Source organism: Ambystoma mexicanum, chromosome 1q (genome assembly GCF_040938575.1).
Source record: "Ambystoma mexicanum isolate Mex_15411 chromosome 1q, UKY_AmexF1_1, whole genome shotgun sequence".
Lineage (NCBI taxonomy): Eukaryota > Metazoa > Chordata > Amphibia > Caudata > Ambystomatidae > Ambystoma > Ambystoma mexicanum.
The window spans coordinates 652669144-652689901 of NC_090922.1; positions in this window are offsets into that span (position 1 = coordinate 652669144).

A 20758-nucleotide genomic window follows, 5' to 3' on the forward strand; every position below is an offset into this window, starting at 1 on the left:
TCCTAGTGATGTCTAGTCAAATAAAAAGGGCCTATACTAAAATAAAAAAAAAAAAAATAAAAAATATTGCCAATCCTTACTGCTATACTACAAAAAGTGTGGGATAATGTTCACAAAAAGGAAGAAATGTTCACAAAATGATAAGTCAGGATGTTTAGGCCATTGGCCTCCTTCCCCACGTTTTTTTTTTTTTTTTTATAATGGGACAGGGTGGGACACTCGACCACAGCACACTCTTGGGCTTCTTCGGCGAGAGGTCACAGTTCCGTTTACCTACCATCAGGGCCTTCTGTGCCCAAGTCTTTCGTTAAAAGTCTCTTGCTTCAGAGGGCCTGATGTACCAGAAAATAACAAAGAAAAGTTCCTTTCCAGATAGTCAAGTCTGCCGGTTTACTCTTCGCCGGTGATCCCCCTCAGCCGGGCTCAGATCCTTCTTTCACCTTTAGCCTCCCTCAATCGGGTTCAGACCAACTTTAATTCTCAGGCATCCCTCAGTCAGGCTCACATTTGGCACAACATCATCTCCACAGGTGAGTTTTACTGTTCACCCCAGATCCCCCCCTTTTAAACAATTAGTCCCCCTCTTCCGGGCTCAGACCAATTTCAGTTCTTAGGCAATCCAAGACTTGCGAATGTGCACAGGATTCAACTTAACCCGCTGCAGGACAACTTTGATTTCACTATTCAAGAATCTTTTACACGCTCTGGGGGGGTACCAAACAGAGACCTTCGAGCGAGCACCCACGTGGCACTGGACCACTATTTCTGGTACCTATTTTGGTTTCATAAAGTTCAATCGCACACAAGTTCTTGGTTCATACAATGTTGTCACTTGCAACCTTGAACATACCACAGTCCGGTCTGCTATCAGTTTCTCCCAACTCACCGGCTGTGCTGAACTCGTTGGCCTTGTTTTTGCTGTTGGAGTCAACGACAGTACCACAGTGGCAATCGCTTTTCCTCGCCTTGGCCATCAATGCGGGAGGGCCCTGTGTACCTTTGACACATGCTACACTGCTCGTAAACTATAGTTCCTGGTCTTCTGTTTCTTTTCCCTGAAGCTTCTTGAAAGTCGCAATCCTTTCTTGAAAAGGGCAAGGATAACTCCCTCCTTGTCGTCCTCTGTGGTCTCGCTGCCTTTCTCCTCAGTTTAAACTGCCATCCCATAATAGCTGTTTCCTCATGCGTTTGGCCTTCCTCCAAGTGTGCTTTGGTGCTCCTCCTTTTATCCATGTGGGGAAGTGTGTTGGAAGTCAGGTGTGTAATTATCAGTAATTGCCTGACTCTGCCTGACCCTTGCGTTGGGACAGGTCAGGTGTGTGACTCTGGTGTTAGTCCATTGTCATTTACGATGAACTGTCCATGAGAAAGTGTTCATTTTGGAAAAGAGGGGGGGGTTGAGTTTCTAGGTATCCTACCTGGTAAGAGGGAGAAAAGGTGTTACAAGGAAGGGGATACCACGTCTCACTCTTCGGTGTCCCACTTCCACTACCTGAAGACACGCCATCCAGGTGATCCTCCGGCACTGGGCTACCCCAGGGAACTGAATCCAATAGCAATGGCTGTGTCCTGGACACCAGAATGACAGATCCCTTGGAACTAGTGGCTGAGATACCTTCAGATTTCTCACACCACTAAACAGCGAATCACCACATGCCCCAGTGCATAAAAGCCTGTGACACAAGTCCCTCTTCTCGTCTTTAGCATTAAGAACAACTGAACAGCAGTGGCTATGCAGTTTCTGCAGCATTGTGAGATGTGTGAACCTGTCGAGGCGGAGCACTATCAGGGTTGTTGTGAAACACTGACTTGCCCAGGCATCAGCATAGCGGAGGCAGCAGCAGACAGGCAGTTCCTGCAGCGTTGTGAACAGTGAGAAGTGAGACGTGTGAACCTGTGGAGACAGAGCAGTATCAGAGGAGTTGAGGAAAGCTGACTTGCCCACGCGTCAGTGTAGCAGAGGCGTCGGCAAACAAGCAGTTCCTGCGGTACCCCAGGGGCTCAGGGTTCTCTGGATTAATGCTGGTGAAAATTTGAAAGTGGTGAAAAGCAGAGACAGCAAACCTCTCGCCCCGCCCACACCCCACCGTTCCAAGCCGATACGCTACAAAGTTTGCTGAAAGGACCGCTTTGGAAACTACAAACAGGATTACTAACAGCTGAGCTCAAACCTGGAAGAGCTGAAACAGAAACAGAAACCAGCAACCAGCTGGAGGCAGGTGGATAGGTAACAGAAGGGACTGCTCCAGAGAAGTGGTAGGACTTTTAGAGCTACAAACATTTGAAACAAAATGGTGCCTTCCTGCCACATACATTTACTTCAATTTGCATTTTAATTTTCTGCAAATATTATCTCAATCGACATGCTGAATATCAAAAACATTGTATATTCATGGTTAGCCGAGGTATAAATACAAAAGGAATCTCAAGGTTGACTTTTAGCTTATTTATTTGACTAAGGTCAAAGCACAAGAGGAAATAGGGGGTTCAGTTTCCCTTAATATTTAGTGATTTTTATAAACAACACTTGCCTTCAAGTTGGCAAATATATTAAAAATCGAACAGAACAAAATGCAAAACATTTTTAAGACACTTTTCAAGTTATTTGTACATGGTCCTAAAATTGCTAGTGCATGAACATAAGAGCAGGGCAATTGTTACAGCAATTATGATCACATAGGTCGTACACCTGTAAATAGTAAACCAGAATTAGGTTTTTACAAAGAGCATCCTGGTAGTTGTTTCCAAGGTGTGTTAGGTTCTTGAGGGAGGTAACCAAGTCTTTGGCCTACATCTAGATATTGATCAGATGGTGTGAGGGGACAGGCATATCTGAGCCAGATGGTGTGTAGTCCCGTGACGTTTCGGCGGAAAACGCCTTCTTCAAGGGTAAAAACCCAGTCTCCCTACATGGAGGAATCAAGTGAGGATGGATTTAGTGTAATAAAGACACTATGGTGTTGTTACAAAAAGCACACAGGATATTTGCATGTCATAAAAACAAAGACAGTTTAATTAAAATATAAAAGCCCCCCGGCTGTCAGAGAGAGTTAAACAGGAGAATACTCAAACTTGTGGCTTGTGCTAGCCAGAGACTGACCAGAATGGATTAAAGTTGAAGGTGAGGTTCAACTTCCACTGTTGTAGAACAGTGAAGAAATGGCCTTGGTGTAGGGTCTGGGGAGCAAACGCTGGTCTGTTCCTAAGAGAGAGAGAGAGTCTCTGGCTAGCACAAGCCACAAGTTTGAGTATTCTCCTGTTTAACTCTCTCTAACAGCCGGGGGGCTTTTATATTTTAATTAAACTCTCTTTGTTTTTATGACATGCGAATATCCTGTTGTGCTTTTTGTAACAACACCATAGTGTCTTTATTAAACTAAATCCATCCTCACTTGATTCCTCCATGTAGGAAGACTGGGTTTTTACCCTTGAAGAAGGCGTTTTCCGCCGAAACGTCACGGGACTACACACCATCTGGCTCAAATATGCCTGTCCCCTCACACCATCTGATCAATATCTAGACGTAGGCCAAAGACTTGGTTACCTCCCTCAAGAACCTAACACACCTTGGAAGCAACTACCAGGATGCTCTTTGTAAAAACCTAATTCTGGTTTACTATTTACAGGTATATGACCTATGTGATCATAATTGCTGTAACAATTGCCCTGCTCTTATGTTCATGCACTAGCAATTTTAGGACCATGTACAAATTACTTGAAGTGTCTTAAAAAGTTCTTGCATTTTGTTCTGTTCGATTTTAAATATATTTGCCAACTTGAAGGCAAGTGTTGTTTATAAAAATCACTAAATATTAAGGGAAACTGAACCCCCTATTTCCTCTTGTGCTTTGACCTTAGTCAAATAAATAAGCTAAAAGTCAACCTTGACATTCCTTTTGTATTTATACCTCGGCTAACCATGAGTATACAATGGTTTTGATATTCAGCATGTCGATTGAGATAATCTTTGCAGAAAATTAAAATGCAAATTGAAGTAAATGTATGTGGTAGGACGCCACCATTTTGTTTAAAAAAAATGGAGGCAGGTGGAGGCTAACATAGATGAGGCCTATGGTTGCAGAACAGATCCTGGAAAGGGGCAGCCCAGGCGAGGGATCGGAATACAATCATGAGTGAAAATCCAGTGAAAACAGCCCCTGCGTTCACGACAGCCCCACAAACGCAGCAGATGTAGTGAATGAACTTGATGAAATTCCATCACCTAGAAATGACTTCTTTAACCAGCAAGGCAGCCCATTTGAAGCATTTGAAGTGTCTGAAGTGGGAAAAAGAGTGATAACAAAGGCACAAGTCTATTGCATTAAAACAAACATATGACTACGAGGGACCACCCGCAGATGTTCCACTTAACGAAGGGTAATGCTTTGGATGTCAACTCACTCTGTGCTGCAAATACGAGCTTAGACAAAGCAGCACTGGCACAAGTAGTTGAGACTGAATTAGAGAACACTTCGAAAGTTATCTCGACTTCACCATCACCACCACTACTTCCGTCGCTCATTCAATCCACACTGCCAGGACATCCAAACTCATTCCCACCGACCATGCTGGTGGGCATCTGAAATCCTGCAGCCAGAGTGAGACAAGGCCCAAACAATATAACATATTTCTGAACAAAAAAGGAACAAAAACCAAGCAAACATTGGATTTTGATCAGGGTGAGATGACTGATGTGGAAATCTTGGAAGGGGTGGGTGGACGGTGCCCAAATTAATGGAAATCTGCCTCGCTCTCCAGCCCAGTCCCAGCAGCCTTGAGTGGATATAGGGATTAAAGCCGCTTTAGAGCAGGAGCAGTCGAGGGACGGAATCCCTTGATTTGGAGCTTACATGCCGACGATGCCATACACCAGCACCCCAGGGTCAGGGGAGTTCCTTGTGGAAATAGCCCTGAATAAAAGAATGGAAAAGAGACGGAATATGGTCATCGAAAAAATAACAAAGATGATTCATATGGTGGACTTCAGCCTCTTACCCCCATCGCGAAAACAGTAAATGGCATGGCAAGAGTGGATGGTCTTATGAACACGTTAGAGGCTTTTGAAAGAACTTTATGTGAACTGCGAATTGAATTGATACCACCAAAGATCCCTAGCTTACCTATGGGTCCTTTTAATAAGACACCATTCTCATCCAAATCAGATTCTACTCTTTCAGACCTAGAATTTAGAAGTACGAGACAGCCTCTGGAAAATAAATGTTCAAACCCACCAAATGGTGAACGTTTCAATTTAATGTCAACTTCAACCATCGCACTATCCCCATTTATGAAGCTATACAAGTCAATTAACAATAGCATTAAAGATCAGGCTACGTTCTTGGCAAAGCTTCATTCGAAAATGATATTCCTAGAGGCATTTGTTACATCTCTAAGAAGCGAAGCATCAACAAGAACAGATCACAAAAGGATATCCTCAAGGGCACCAACCCATGAGCTGCGTTTGGAAAATGGACAAAAAAAATCTCATCGGACAGAAAAGGGCCACACAAGGAACAAAACAGAACTGAGCCTTTGGGTGTCCAGAAGATCGCTAGTGTGTTGCCAATCGAAGAAAGTGCTGAAGGGACTACCCAGTAGGGATACCACATTACTAAATTCACTGGAGATACTGGCAGGGCGCCCATTGGATGAGACGATGGAGATAAGCTTTTATCAGAGAAGCAGGACCATTTCACTCAAGTGCAACTAGAAGAAAGGCACAGTGGCGTGGGGGGACCTAAAGTGCACCAAGAAGAAGATGTGGCACAACCTGTAAGGTCCTTTCCCATTTTCAGACAAAGACGTAATAAAAGACATGCTAGAAAGCAGATGCTTAAGAAGGCAAATAATCACCCAAGTCAAAGGAAGATAAGTGCAAACGACTCACAGAAATTCCTGCATAACTTGTCTGTAGCCCATTCACTCGCGAACCAGAAAAAAAATAGGGAAGACCAAAAAAGGGAAAAAGTTCAGTTCTCAGACCAACTCTAGCATGAAGAAGGAACTGTAGGGGAAGAATAAAGATGTTCATCAGCCCCTTTGTTGAATCTGTCAGGATGCACAGTCGAAGATGAAGATATACCGAGAGGCATCAGCCAGATTCTGATAGATTCGGCAGCAAGACTAAAGCAAAGAATGTAACCTTCACTCTCTACATGAACACAATATCCTTGGGCCAAAGCGGCAAAGGGTGGACGGAGAATAACACCAACTATGGAAAAGACTATCAACCAGCCATTTGTAACACTTTAGAGAAAAATCGAGTGGGGTAGCGACCGAAAACAAAGTCATCAACCAGAAAAGACTACTCCTTTTGGAGAGGCTAGAGGACACTCATGATAACTTAGTACTAAACCAAAGAAACGTTTTAGAACTATTGCACTGTATCCCGACCTTGAGGCTCCTGGACTGGGTTAATTTGCATATATATGTGGGTATGGTGAGACAAATGCTTCTTGAGACGGCCTCTAGTTAATTACTATACAGATTCAACCTAACACCTGTGAGCAATGAGTGATCAGACCAAAGAAGTGAGATCACAGAAACAAATGGGAGTCAAAGAGATCTAATCTGATTGGTGAAATGGGCGGGTCAGCCCCCAAATTAAGAACTGCCCAGAATGGTTTACACACTGGAAAACAGAGAAAATAACCCAGGACCAGACGAAATCATCAACTGAGATGGGCGATCAGAGGTTAACAGCGGGCCGGGAAGAAAAGACTTAATCGCTAGTGGACAGGAAAAGGCAGTAGCTCCGGATGATTCACAGTCCTGCATGGCTAAAGCCCTGCTTTGGCCTCCTGGAACACTAGAGGGTACATACACCTTCTTAAAAGAGAAGATCTGAGTTTGAGGAGTTCAACATAATAGGTCTACAGGAGACATGGCTGTGCCACAAGCCCTGTCTGGATGGTTTTACAATTATGTTGAACCCGGCAAAGAGGGGATAATGGGGAGATCCTCGTCAGGTAATTTAATGGCTATTAAAAATGCCAAGGGAGTAAGCCTAGGTGAATTCCGAAATCCTAACCCTTTCATACAAATGGTGGAGGTGAACTTGGCAGAACCTGATCATTCATCCAGAAAACTATTATGTTTGTTAACCTGTATTGGAATCCAGCTGCAATTTCAGAGAGATTTTATTGAGAGTGCCATAGAATTGATAGATGAGGGCTATACAAGGGGGGCCAACTGCTCAATTATACTCTACATTACATGTAGAAATAAGAGTTTGTTTGTTTGTTTATTTATAGGGCACCCTAAACCCTTGGGTAGCTGGGCACACAACATGTTATGTTATGTTATTTTGCATTTATATAGCGCCTTATGTACCATTGGTATTATCTCAAGGCGCTGGTAGTTTGAACGCCCTCGGGAACCGAAGTTCAAGTCAGTCAAAAGAGAGAAAGTCATAAGGTGCGTGTGAGCACCGGATATTTGTGCAGCAGGTGTTATATTCCTGTGATAGCTGCTTCTTAGCGGTAGGTGTGGTGGTTGATAGATCAGGATTATGTGTTAGTTCTGGCAGGTTGTTATCCAGACCAATTCTGGCTGTGTTAGGCCTGAGGAGAACGCTTAGGCTGGAGGGTGAGTAACCAGCTGTGTTTAGTTAGGATGATGGGGAGTAAGAGGCAAGTGATGGTATGAGAACAGCTATACCGAATGGTGTCATAGTATCGCTGTGTTCTAGTTGAGTGGTGGTGTAAGGAAGAGAGTAAGCATGGAGATGTGATATGGTTGTTTACCTTAGATGCTTTGAGATCGAGCACACTCCAATAGTTCCATGCACTCCAAACCGTTTCATGCATTTTAACCATTCTATGCACTCCAGCCATTCTATGCACTACAGCCATTCTATGCACTACAACCATTCTATTCACTCCAGCACATTCTATGCCCTCCAACCATTCTATCTACTTCGGTCGTTTTTATGCACTTCAGATCATTCCATGCTCTCGAATCATTTGTGTAGTTGTCCACTCCATGGCCTCTATCTGTTCTGTGCTATCCCTTCATCATCCGGTCTGCTCATTTCCACGTTATCTGTTCTCTATGCATAATCCATCCATCTGCTTGACCTGTTTCATACATCCAGTTTCACCCGTTCCATCCACTTCCCCGGTTCCACCCACTTTACCGGTTCCACCTATTTCACACTTTCCATCCGCATACTTCATCCGTTCATCCACCCACTTCACCCGTTCCACCTGTTCCACCCATTCCACCCATTCCACCCGTTCCATCCAGTCCACCAGTTCCATCCACATACTTCACCTGGTCCATCCATATACTACACCTGTTCCATACACCCATTTTCTCCGTTCCATCTACCTACTTCAATCGTTCCTTCCGCATACTTCCACCTGTTCTATTCACCCATTTTCTCTGTTCCTTCCACATATTTCACCTGTTCCTTCCACATACTACATCCGTTCCATCCATCTACATACTTCCCCCATTCCATCCATATACTTCACTCGTTCCACTCACTCCACCCATTCCACCCACATACTTCACGGTTCCATCCACATACTCCACCCATTCCACCCGTTCCACCCACTCCACCCATTCTATCCTGTCCACACGTTCCACCCACATTCTTCCCGGGTTCCATCCACCTACTTCACCCGTTCCATCCACATACTTCACCCGTTCCATCCATATACTAAACCTGTTCCATACACCCACTTTCTCTGTTCCATCTACCTACTTCAACCGTTCCTTCCGCATACTTCACCTGTTCTATGCACCCATTTTCTCCATTCCTTCCACATATTTCACCCGTTCCTTCCACATACTTCCCCCGTTCCATCCACATACTTCTCCCGTTCCATACACCCACTTTCTCTGTTCCATCTACCCACTTCACCCATTCCATCCACATACTTCATCCTTTCCATCCACCTAGTTCATCCCTTCCACTCGGTTAATCCGTTCCACCCAGTTCATCCGTTCCACCCAGTTCATCCGTTCCACTCACATACTTCACCAGTTCCAACCCTATATTTCGTCTGTTTCAGCCATATTCTTCACTTGATCCATCCACTTCACCCGTTCCATCCACATACTTCACCCGTTCCATTCAACATACTTGACCGTTCCGTCCACATACTTCACCCGTTCCACCCAGTTCATCAGTTCCACCCAGTTCATCCATTCCACTCAGTTCATCCGTTCCTCTCACATACTTCACCCGTTCCAACACCTATACTTTGTCCGTTTCAGCCACATACTTCATTTGATTCATCCACTTCACCCATTCCATCCACATACTTCACCCATTCCATTCAACATACTTGACCGGTTCCGAACACATTCTTCACCAATTTCATCGACATACATCACCCGTCCGTCCACATACATCACCCGTTCCTTCCAAATACATCACCCGTTCCTTCCACATACATCACCCATTCGCTCCACACTCTACACCCGCTCCACACTCTACGTCCGTTCAATGCAACATACTTGACCCGTTCCTTCCACCTACATCACCCGTTCCGTGACATACATCACCCATTCCGTCTTATACAACACCCGTACCGACACATACATCACCCGTTCACTCCATACTCTACGCCCGCTCAACACTCTACGCCCGCTCCACGCTCTACAACCACTACACGCTCTACACCCGCTCCAGACCCTACATTTGCTCCACACCTTACTTCCACTCCACATCCTACATCTGCTCAAAACACCCCCACATCATACATCTGCTCGACACCCTACATCCGCTCCACGCTATCATCTACTCCACAGACTGCATCCGCTCCACGCTCTCATCTGCTCCACGCTCTCATCCGTTCCACGCTCTCATTCATTCTGCACTCTCATCCGCTCTACGCTCTCATCCGATATACGCTCTAATCTGCTCTACGCACTTCATCCTCTCCACCGACATTCATCCGCACCGCCGACTTCATCCACTTTACCGACTTCATCCGCTCCAACAACTTCATCTGCTCCACCGACTTCATCTGCTCTGTTTACTTCATCCATTCATCATGCATTATCGGTTCATCTCATGTCATTTGTAGCACGCACTCGATCCGCCCCATGTTCTCCATCTGTCCCACGCACTACACACGTCACATGCACTTGAGTCGTTTATTCTATTCGTTCCATTTATACCATGTACTCTTACATTTCATGCCATATATCTGTTTCATGCACTCTACCAGTTCTGTGTACTCTGTGCACTCATCCGTATCATGTATTCATCTTTCCATCCTCTCCACTTTATTCCTCTTGTCCATTTTGTTCCTCTCATCCATTACAGTCATTTCATTCAATTCATTAATTTCAACCACTTTACTGCTTTCATACAATGTATTTTTTTTATCCACTTCACTGCTTTTTTCCACTTTACTCCCTTTTAGTTTTCATTCGAGGTTATTCGTTTTCGATTTCTCGCTTGGAATCTTGATGTTGGATTGTTATTTATGTTATTGTTATTTATGATCTGGTAGTTTGAGCTAATTGAATTGCTGTTATCCACTTTATTCCTCTCGTCCACTTTGATGTTCTTGTCTTTTACATTTATTTCATCTATTTCATAAATTTCAACCACTTTACTGCTCTCATACAATTTATTTTTTTTATCCACTTCATTGCTTTGATCCTTTTGACTCATTCTATTTTGTTTGTCCTTTTTAGTTTATCTTAGAGGTTATTAGCTTTCGATTTCTTGCTTGGATCATGATGCTGGATTGTTATTTATGATCTAGCATTTCGGGCTAATGTCATTGAGTTGCTGTTATCCAGTTTGAGTTAGGGGTCAGTTTTAGAGGAAGAGCCATGTTTTCAGCAGTTTGCGGAAAGACATTAGGTCCTTGGTGAGTCGGATGTGGGGTGGGAGTGTGTTCCACAGAGTGGAGACCAAGGCTGAGAATGATGATCCACCTAACCTGACTGAGTTTGTTTTTTGTATGAACAGGAGGCCGGCTAAGCTTGATTTTAGGGTACGTGCTGGGTGATAGGGTTTTAGTTTGTCTTGAAGATATTGAGGTCCGCTTTTATGCAGTGCTCGGTGAGAAATGCATAAGGTTTTGAAGGTCACCTTTCGGGCGACCGGAAGCCACTGCAGAGTTTTGAGGGCTGGGGATATGTGGTCTCTTTGGCCAAGTGCTAGTAGCAGTTTGGCTGTGGCGTTTTGTGCTCTTTGAAGTTTAGTCAGTTGGTATGCGTGCACTCCGAGGTAGAGGGGGTTAGCATAGTCTAATCTTGATATAACAATTGATTGGACCGCAGAGAGTCTGTTGGGAAAGGAGAGGTACGGAAAAATGCGCCTAAGAGTTTTAAGGTAGTAGTGGGAGGACTTTGAGACGTTGTTGACTTGGCGCGAGAGGGTTAGGTCAGAGTCTAGTGTGCATCCAAGGTTTTTTACTGAATTAGAGGGTGTCGATGAGTTGCCCATGGTAGATGGCCAGGGTAGTGGGTGTGGAAGATGTTTGGTGTTGCCACATACCATGATTTCGGTTTTGGAGGGATTTAGCAAGAGGTGATTTGTGGTCATCCAGAGATCTAGGACGAGGAGGCAGGATACTTATGGATTGGTTACATTTGCATAGGTGAATATATACAGGTGCAAATGAAGTTACAGTTTACATTGTTACAAGTATGTACTTGTCCGAAAGTAGCTACAGTAATAAGTTACAGTTTGCATAGTTACAGCTATATACATGTGCATGGATAGTAATCGTTAGTGCATGAATTCTGACTGAGACAGAAAGAGTAGAGAGCGAGCATATGTGGCTATGGGTTTTTGGTCTTTGTGCCGTAGCCAGTTGTGGGTGTTGCGCCTAAAGCCATTATAGGATTGATCTCTTCTTAACTCGACTGGTAAAGCATTCCAATGCTGAGCTGCTTTAACTGGGAAGCTGTTTCCACCTGTTTTTTGTAGGCGGAATCTGGGGATTTGGAGACAGTAGGAATTGGCTGTTCTGGTTGGGCGTGTAGAGGGTTTTCTGGTTATTCTTTCCTTCAGGTATGGTGGTGCTGCTTTATTTAAGCATTTAAAGGTTAAAGTGACCACTTTGTGGAGGATCCGATGAGTGATTTTTAGCCAATTGTGTTTTCTTCTGCTATTGGAGATATGCTCTCTAGTGGGTAGGTTCAGGGCTGCTCTGAGGGCATTGTTCTGCAGAGTTTGTAGTTTGTTTGTGATATATGTATTAGCTTCTGCTTAAAGTGCGTTGCAGTAGTCCAATTTAGAAAGGATGAGGGCATTGGCTAGAATGATACAGCTGGCTGGTGAGAGGAAGGGTCTGCATGCTTTCATGAGTTTGCCAGTGTAAGCAGTGGATGAGGCCAAGGAATTTACTTGTTTCCTTAGGAAGAGTGTAGAATCCAGGTAAAAGCCTAGAGTCTTCTCTTCTTTGGCAACTGTAATTATATTGCCGTCGATGTTGAAGGCCTTGTAGATGTAGTTAGGTTTTTTTTAAATTGTTGGCTGAGCCAAGGATTAGGATCTCCGTTTTATCGTCATTCAGGCAGAGCCTGTGGGTTGCCATCCATGCCTGAATGAGGGTGTGGATTTCATTCACTAAGGCTGTATCCAATGTGAAATTGCCCGTAAGGGGGATAAGGACCTGGGTGTCATCTGCATAGTTAGTGTAGGTGATACCCAGCCTGTCCAATTAATCAAATAGAGGCTTAGTGAAGATATTGTACATGGTGGGCGAGACACAAGAGCCTTGGGGGAGTCTGCATGTTGTTATGGTTGGGTCTGCAGAGGCTGCCGTGGAAAAAACTCTCATGCTTCTGTTATCAAGAAATGATTGGACCCAGGCTATAGCCTCACTTGAGAAGTGGGCTGCTGATGCTAGGTGATTGCATAAAACTGCATGGTCCACCAAGTCAAAGGCGGCCGACAGATCAAGGAGGAGTAGCATGGCTGTGTTTCCTTTATCGTTAAGTTCATCAATTTGGGCTTTAAGATCTATATTAAGGCTGTTTGTGTGCCATGTTGGGGTCTGAACCCTGATTGGCGAGAGCCTAGTAATTGGTTTGTTTCAAAGTATTTTTGAATTTGTAAGTATGTCACTGTGTCAAATATCTTCAGAAGAAAAGGGACAGTGGTAATGGGCCTGTAATTTGTTGGGATGGATGGGTCTAAGGTTTGCTTTTTAAGGAGGAATAAGTCCCAGGATTCTTTTAAGCTGCTTGGCACTGTACTTGAGCTAAAGGTAGCGTTGATAAGTTTGGTGATAAATGGAGCTAAATCCTGAGCTGCATCCTTGATTATTTGGGCAGGGCAGCTGTCGCCTTTGCAGTTTGAGGGTTTTAGTGAGGTAATGATTGTTTCTGTTTCTTGGATAGAAATTTTGGAAAATTTGAATGGTGCTAGGTCAAGTTTGTTGCTAGGAGGGGGTACAGTAGAGGTTTCCGTTGGTGGGAGTGAGGCTTTTTTTAGCACAATTTTAGTGTGCAGTGTTTTTATTTTAATTGCTTGGGCATTTTGAATATTGGTACACCATTGTTTATCTTTAGGTAGATTATCCAGAGGAAGTAAAGGGGATTCTAATTCGTGTAGAATCGTGAATAATTCCTTGGTGTTAGAAGATGCTTTGGGGATCCTTTCGTTATAGACCTCTTTTTAGGTTTGTATGATTTCGTTTTTGTATTTAATGGCAAAGAGTTTGAGTTTTAATTTATTTTCATCCGTGCGGGTGTGATGCCATGTAGCTTCTAGCTTTCTTTTTTCCAGTCTAAGTTCTTTTAGGTGAGGGGTGAACAAAGTGTTCAGGTAAGCTTGTTGTTTACTCTTACAGTTCTTAAGAGGGGCGATGACGTCTAAGATTTTTGTCATAGCTTCATTATAGTGGTCGACCAGCGTGTCTGGGTTAGAGTTGCTTGGTAGGGCATTAATCACTGGAAGGAAACAAGGTAGGATGTTATTAGTTTTGAGGATTTTCTAGATCTGGTAGGGAGGGGGAGTGCTATTATTTTATCTTTGTTTACTTCTTTGTTGAGTGTTAGGCTGAAGTCAATAAAGAAGTGGTCGGTCCAGGTTTGGGGTGTAATTTTGGTAATTTCAGTTGGGCAATTTGAGGTGGCTACACAGTCAAGGGTCCTGCCTTTGTCATGGGTGGGGGTGAGGACTTTTTGGGATAGCCCATGTTCGTTGAACATTGTGGCTATAGCTTTTGTGCTTGTTTGTCATCAGGGTCGTTAAGTCCTAGGTTGAGGTCACCAAGGATTAATATCTGAGATGACTCTTTAGTATTGCTGGCTATCAGGCTGGAGATATCCTCTTCAAATGAGCCTACAGGCCCTGGCGGACTGTAAATGAGGTAGATAGTCAGGGTGTGGCATGGGGATATGGGCAGTTTAGCAGATAGTAATTCACATGATTTTAGTGGTGGTAGCGTTGTGAGTCTTAGTTCCATATTGGATTTGGCAATGATGGCTAAGCCACCTCCTCTGGCATTAGATCTGTCCATTCTCAGGAGTTGGTACTCATTTGGAATAGCCAGTGACAGTGCTGGGCCTGCTGCATCCTGTAACCAGGTTTCTGTGACCACTGGGAGGTCAAGATTATCTGAGGTTAGGGTATCAGCTACTTCAGTTGCATGGGCCATGATCGATCTTGCCTTGATTAGGGCTCCTGCTATTGTCATAGTTTTAGGCGGGCATTTGATGTTTAGGGTAGTGGAGGTGCGTTCATTCCATATGCCAGTAGCAGGGGTTTGTGGAGATGCTTGCAGCAGGTCCCTGGGAGTATTTTTGGGGTTGGTGCAGTGGTTTAGTTGCGTATTGGGCGGTTTGGGTTCATGGAGGGGGGAGAGTCTGGCGCGAAGCCTACTGTTTCTGGAGATGGTAGGGCAGGGTCCATATTTAATTTGATCCATAATTGCTGATGTTAGATGAACGAGGAGCAGGAGGGCCGGTAGTAGTAGAGAGGTGCTAGCATACATAATGTGGTGGTTAAGATCGATTGCCAAGAGAGGGGCAATAGGTTTGTAGCTGGGTGCAAGGGGTTCGCTGGAGGCTAAGCTTAGCACTGACGCAGTGTGCTGAGTAAGGTGCAGGTGGGGAACAACTTTGCAAGTGGGCTAAAACAGCTTACAATGATAGGTTAAGATTAGTTTAGCTTAAAAAAGCTGAGGTCAGCTTGTATGGAGGGCCTAGTGTCAGCTTTGTGCAGAGGTAGGCTAGGATCAACTGTGTAGAGATAGGCTAAAATCAACTGTGCATAAATTGGCTAAAATCAACTGTGCAGAGGTAGGCTAAAATCAGCTGTGCATAAATTGGCTAAAATCAACTTTGCATAGATTAGCTAAAATCAACTGTGCAGAGGTAGGCTAAAATCAACTGTGCATAGATTAGCTAAAATCAACTGTGCATAAAATGGCTACAATCAACTGTGCAAAGGTAGGCTAAAATCAACTGTGCAGAGGTAGGCTAAAATCAGAGTGGTGGATTGTTAATGGACGAAGCCCTGGCATGAAACTGTCAGAAAAAAAGAGCTCTGTTCTGGTTGAAGGTTATGAAGCCGAGGGATCTCCACATCCTGAATGGGCAAACTCAGGCAGATACCCCTGGTAATCTTACTTGGATTCGTGGAGCCCAAATAGTATTAGTTAAACAGTATACATGATTTCCAGGTTATTGAAATGAAAGATAGCGACCATAACATATGAAAAATGCATTGGGTCGGAGAGAATAAAATATTGTTATTATGGGTATGCCCCTAAAGTGGAAGTGACACAGGAGAGGAACCGTCTTAGAATGAGAGGAAATCAGAGTGAAAGTCTCATTGCACAGTATACCAGTTACAGATCTTGGGATGGGGAAAATATCGGGGAGTCTCTGGACTACACTCCCATAATGCAGAACTTTGTAGAGACTAACAACAGGAGTGGGAGGAACACCTTACACCACTGTCAGGTCATTGACTGGGCAGTGGTAAAAAAGCAGTGAGAACTAAGGAAAGATTTGAGACAAATAAAAAAGCGCTCACTCCAGATACATGAACAAGAGAAAACAGAAGTACAAAAACTGTCTGCTCTCGCATAAGGCCATTATGAGGCAGCAAAACACAGAAGCAATGCTAATAGCCATTGGTAAAAAATTATGAGGCGAGATATGGGAGCTGATAAATCAAAATGACACTCCCCAGACCGCCCTACAAATGAACAGGGTACCCGGAAAGATATGGATGGATCATTTCAGTGCACTCTTTGAAGTTCAGGATGTGTTTCCCTGTACGGACGACAATATGGGTATGGAAATTTGGTCCATCTTATGCGACAAGGAGGAAGTGGCTCGGGAGCCCCAGGTCCTGGCGGATTGATGAACGCAATGTTAAAAAAAGAGCCGGGGCTCTGGACGGGCTTCCTATGGATCCTCTTTGGGCAAGTCGTGAAGAGCAGTGCAATGCCCCCTTCTTGGAAGACGACCATAGTTATAACAATATTCAAGAAGGGCAATAGGGAGGATCCTAAAAGCTAATGCCCTATTGCCCTTCTGAATGTAGCAGCAAAAATATTTGCCTCCTTGGTAATTCAGTGCCTGATGGAGTGGGTTGTGAGACTAAAAAAGAGTGAAATCTTCCAGACAGGGTTTGTCAAGGGACTGGGAACAAGTAACATCTTTTTCCTGATGGCAGAAATCCGGAAAATAAGTCAAAACTATTTGGATTTTGTGGACCTGGAACAAGCTTTTGATAGTGTTAACCAGAGTCTACTGTGGGCAAAGATGGCCTGATGAAACTGGACAAAGTACTTACTAGAGGCAATAAAAACACTATATTCAGCAACTTCCATGAATGCGAGATTAAACTCTGAAGGCCCCCGTCAGGTGAGATATTTACATTTAAGGTTTTAAAACAGGGCTGCCCACTAGTGCCTGCACTGTTTAATCTTTTCATCTCGGATGTGGGAGACACTCTGAAACAGGCAAGAACCTTCCTTCTGGAAATTGAAGGGAGGTTGATAAGCTTGATGCAGTATGCCGACGATTTGGTCCTTTTGGACCAAACAGCAAAGGGACTACATCCCCAGCTTAATAAATTGGAAGAGTATGTCCAAAATAATGGCTTAGCGATAAATGTATCAAAATTTTAATTTCTTATCCTCCAGTCGAGCAATGCAAGTTGGAGGAGTGCTTTTGTATGGAGATTGAGGAGGGAGCCATAAGAGCAGGTTAAACGTTTAAATATCTGGGGATATGTAATACAAACCTGGCTGATGCCCACAGTGAGAAAGCAGTTAGAATGAAATCTGGCTAGTCAAGCAGGGATACTTAAGTAAATGCAGCCAGTGCTCGATACGGTATTACCCAAATTGATCGAATGGTACATTTGACCGAATTCAGCCAGTACCATTTGGATCGATTATAGATAATACTGAACATGTGGAGTAGGGGTTGTGGGGGAGTCCCTGCTCCCCGTGTTTGGTATTTTTGGCCTTGGGGTGTTGCGGGGGTGTCAGCACTTGATGAACATTGGAGTCTGGGATGGAAAAAAAGAAAAGGGGACCCTGCAGCATCGGATTTGACCCAGGTTAGAGAGACAGAACTGCTGTTGCCGGGTCAGGAGATGCGGCGGACGGTGAAAAGGTAAGTAGAGGGTGGACGGGGGACATGGGTTTGGTGCATTTGGCTGTGGTAAAATAGTTTTTGCTGCGAAATTGACTATGGTCAATTCCGCCACAAACATTTCTATCACAGTCAAACAACCCAAATCCCTCGATACTGCAGTTTTATAAGTTAAAAGTAGTGGCAGTCCTGGCATATGGATCTAAATCGCTGTTTCTGCCATATGCATTATGATCCATCTTAGAAGGCATATTTTGGAAACGTGAGCTTAGAGTACCGAGTTCGACACCAATTTAGGTTATTCGTCTCGAACTCGGGCTACTGTCTCTAAGAGTAATGGTAATTTGAAAAACACTGGCTTTGTACAAGAACTCTATACTGGTTAACCCGGCTCCGATGTTTGAGATTTTGAAAGTGCCTTAGATCATGCTTAAGATAAGATCTTAGTGGAGTGGGGGAAGTCGTGTAAAAGACAATTGGCTAAACTATGTGTCACGGAAGACGACCCATTTACAAACCCAAATATGGTAAAGGTGAAATTATGGAAACAAGATTGGATAGACAATCAAGATGAAGCAAAACAGTACAAACGTTTCTATCACGTTAAACATTAAGTTATGTCGTACGACGCAGTTCCACGATATCTATGTAAATGTCCGAATAGCTATTACAGAACCCAGTTTTTCAGACTGTGGATTAACTTGTATCTAATAAAGGAGGTTTTAGCTAGCATAGCTAGAACTGAGCCTAGGGACCTCAAGTGCAGATATTGCCATATTTTACTCTTTTGTACAAGTCTAATGTCACTGAGAACTAAGCATTTTGGCACTTTTTTGGAACAATTAAGCACCTTAAACCCTGAAAAATGGTGGATAATTTTAATAAGTGGCGAATCTACCTCATTGATCCTAGAAGAACATTTTTAGGTTGTAGATTTGCAAAGGCAATCGCCTTTTCATAAACTATTCATAATGTTGTGGTTTTATAGTATACCGATTGAAAAAGTGACAGTAATATTTTGATATTTGACGTATGTTAAGCCATGCTAAAAGGTTCGTTATAAACCAAATGCTAATAAATCAAAACATAACATTACAAAAGGAGCCTGGATCATGACCCCTAAGAAAGGAATCACCACATGCCCGTGACATGAGTCGCTCTTCTCGTCTTTATCATTAAGAACAACTTAACAACTCGCATCAAAACAGTAGCAATGGAACGATGCATGCAAATATGCCGCATAAAGTTCCAGAAGACAGTCCAGGCTCCCTTCTTGTCCATGTTCCTGCCCCTGGTTGGAGTTCCCGAGTACTACTATGTTTGTGCCAGAAAATTGTTTGTGAGCTGCAATGAGCTTAAATGAGTGTGAGTGTACTTGGGGGTAGGAAAGGGTAGTAGAGTGGAACTGAGGGTGAAAACTGGAAATCCAGAACAACCACAAAAGGATGTAAACTTGATAAGAGAGAAGACAGATAAACGTGTTACACATTTGATTTGCATTTGCAAGACTTGAAAGGGGGGTGTGAGTAACAGAAGCAGGCTCGGGTTGGACTATAGGGCAATGCATGTAACCAAAACGCTATTGAGGGCCAGTTTTTGGGGTCAAAGTGGACCATTTTTTTTGGCCATTGTGGGAAAGTTTGATGAGTTACTTCACCATGCGGCTAGCAGTTTTGCCCATCGTTACTGAATAAATATTCTTTAAAATGCACAATTTGCATCACATTTTATGGACCCCCCACCCGCCTTGGGTACTATTTAAACCGTTTTTCACAAAAGGAATGAATTGCCATTGGCTACTGTGGGCCACTTTTTCATTGGTGCCACAGACAATTGTATTCCCCAGTCTGACCGTAAGCAGCAGTATGTAGTGAGCAAACCTGTGAACTTGTTTGTGTATGTGGTGAATATTAAGTTGACAATGCAGTTACAATGAAGCAAAGATTTCCAGAGCAAGAACAAAATACCCTGAGTAGCTAGTAATGAAGTAATGACTCCAGGTAATAACTATCAACATTGTGATGGAAGTTTAACGCCATTATTGATATTTTAAGGAACATAGGCAACACACAGTCGAGAAAAGCAGTTATTGAGAAAATCAGACAAGGCAAGATCTCCCTAAATTGGGCTGTATCTTCATGAAACATCTCTTGAAATTAATAACGGACAGAGAAAATGTGCAAGAGAAAGAACGCCGTTGACCTGCATGATTAGAGGGTGCTTTTTCGTCAAGACTTTGAGCATAGCTATGTCACAGTTACCAACATTTACCACTCCAATCTGTAGATGCTTACCCAGTCCTGTTTTTTCTTTGCATTCTGTGACTTGTAGTTAACGTTTTTATAATTGGAAAAGCAGAACTACAGGTCCCAGAATGCAAAGGAAAAATACAGGACTAGATAAGCACCTACAGATTAGAATGGAACATGCTGGAAACTATGCTATTTGAGTACAAAATGAAACATCCTACGTCATCGAATCATGTGCTACCCCTGTAGATGCTCTTCGTATACCTATTTAATGTACTTGCCGAACTTTAAATACAGAATTCTTTAAAAAGTTATCAAACATGTCCACACGCATTTCTTAATATTTATTTTCCTGTCAACAAACATCTTAGAGATAGGACGGAGAGATGGCATGTCAAAGCAATTGGCTTGAGAAACACAGCAGAGTCTATGGAAACTATGTAATACTAGAGACTGAAAACGTCATCAAACATGGGAGCAAAAAAAGAGACCTATACCAAACATTTCATTGCCAGCTGAGGAAAAATAGGAGTGGGGTGTATTTGTTAGTTATATTTTGAAGACAAACATCATACTACATTAGTATTCATTAACTGTCTTGTATTACCGGTCCAGCATCTGTCAAAAGCCTATGTTTTTCCTGTTCTCGAGAAACCCTTAATTAACCAGTTTACCCCTTTTACCATTACAGTCTGACTTCTGTTCTGCTCACTTGAGAGAATCTCCTCGTTTATCTGTCATGAATCATTGTCATGTTGTTCTGATCATCAGCTTTCAGTATCTGACAAATCCTACTTCCTGACACACTTCCCTTCACTGGCTATTTCTGAAACCTTGTTAAAAGGGAACCTTTCCCTAATTCCCTTACTCTATGGGGTATTCTAGAGTTCAAAACCTGATCTACCTTTTCTATGTCCAATTACAACACTTAGCTGTCATCATGATTTATTGGCTTGTATTATCCT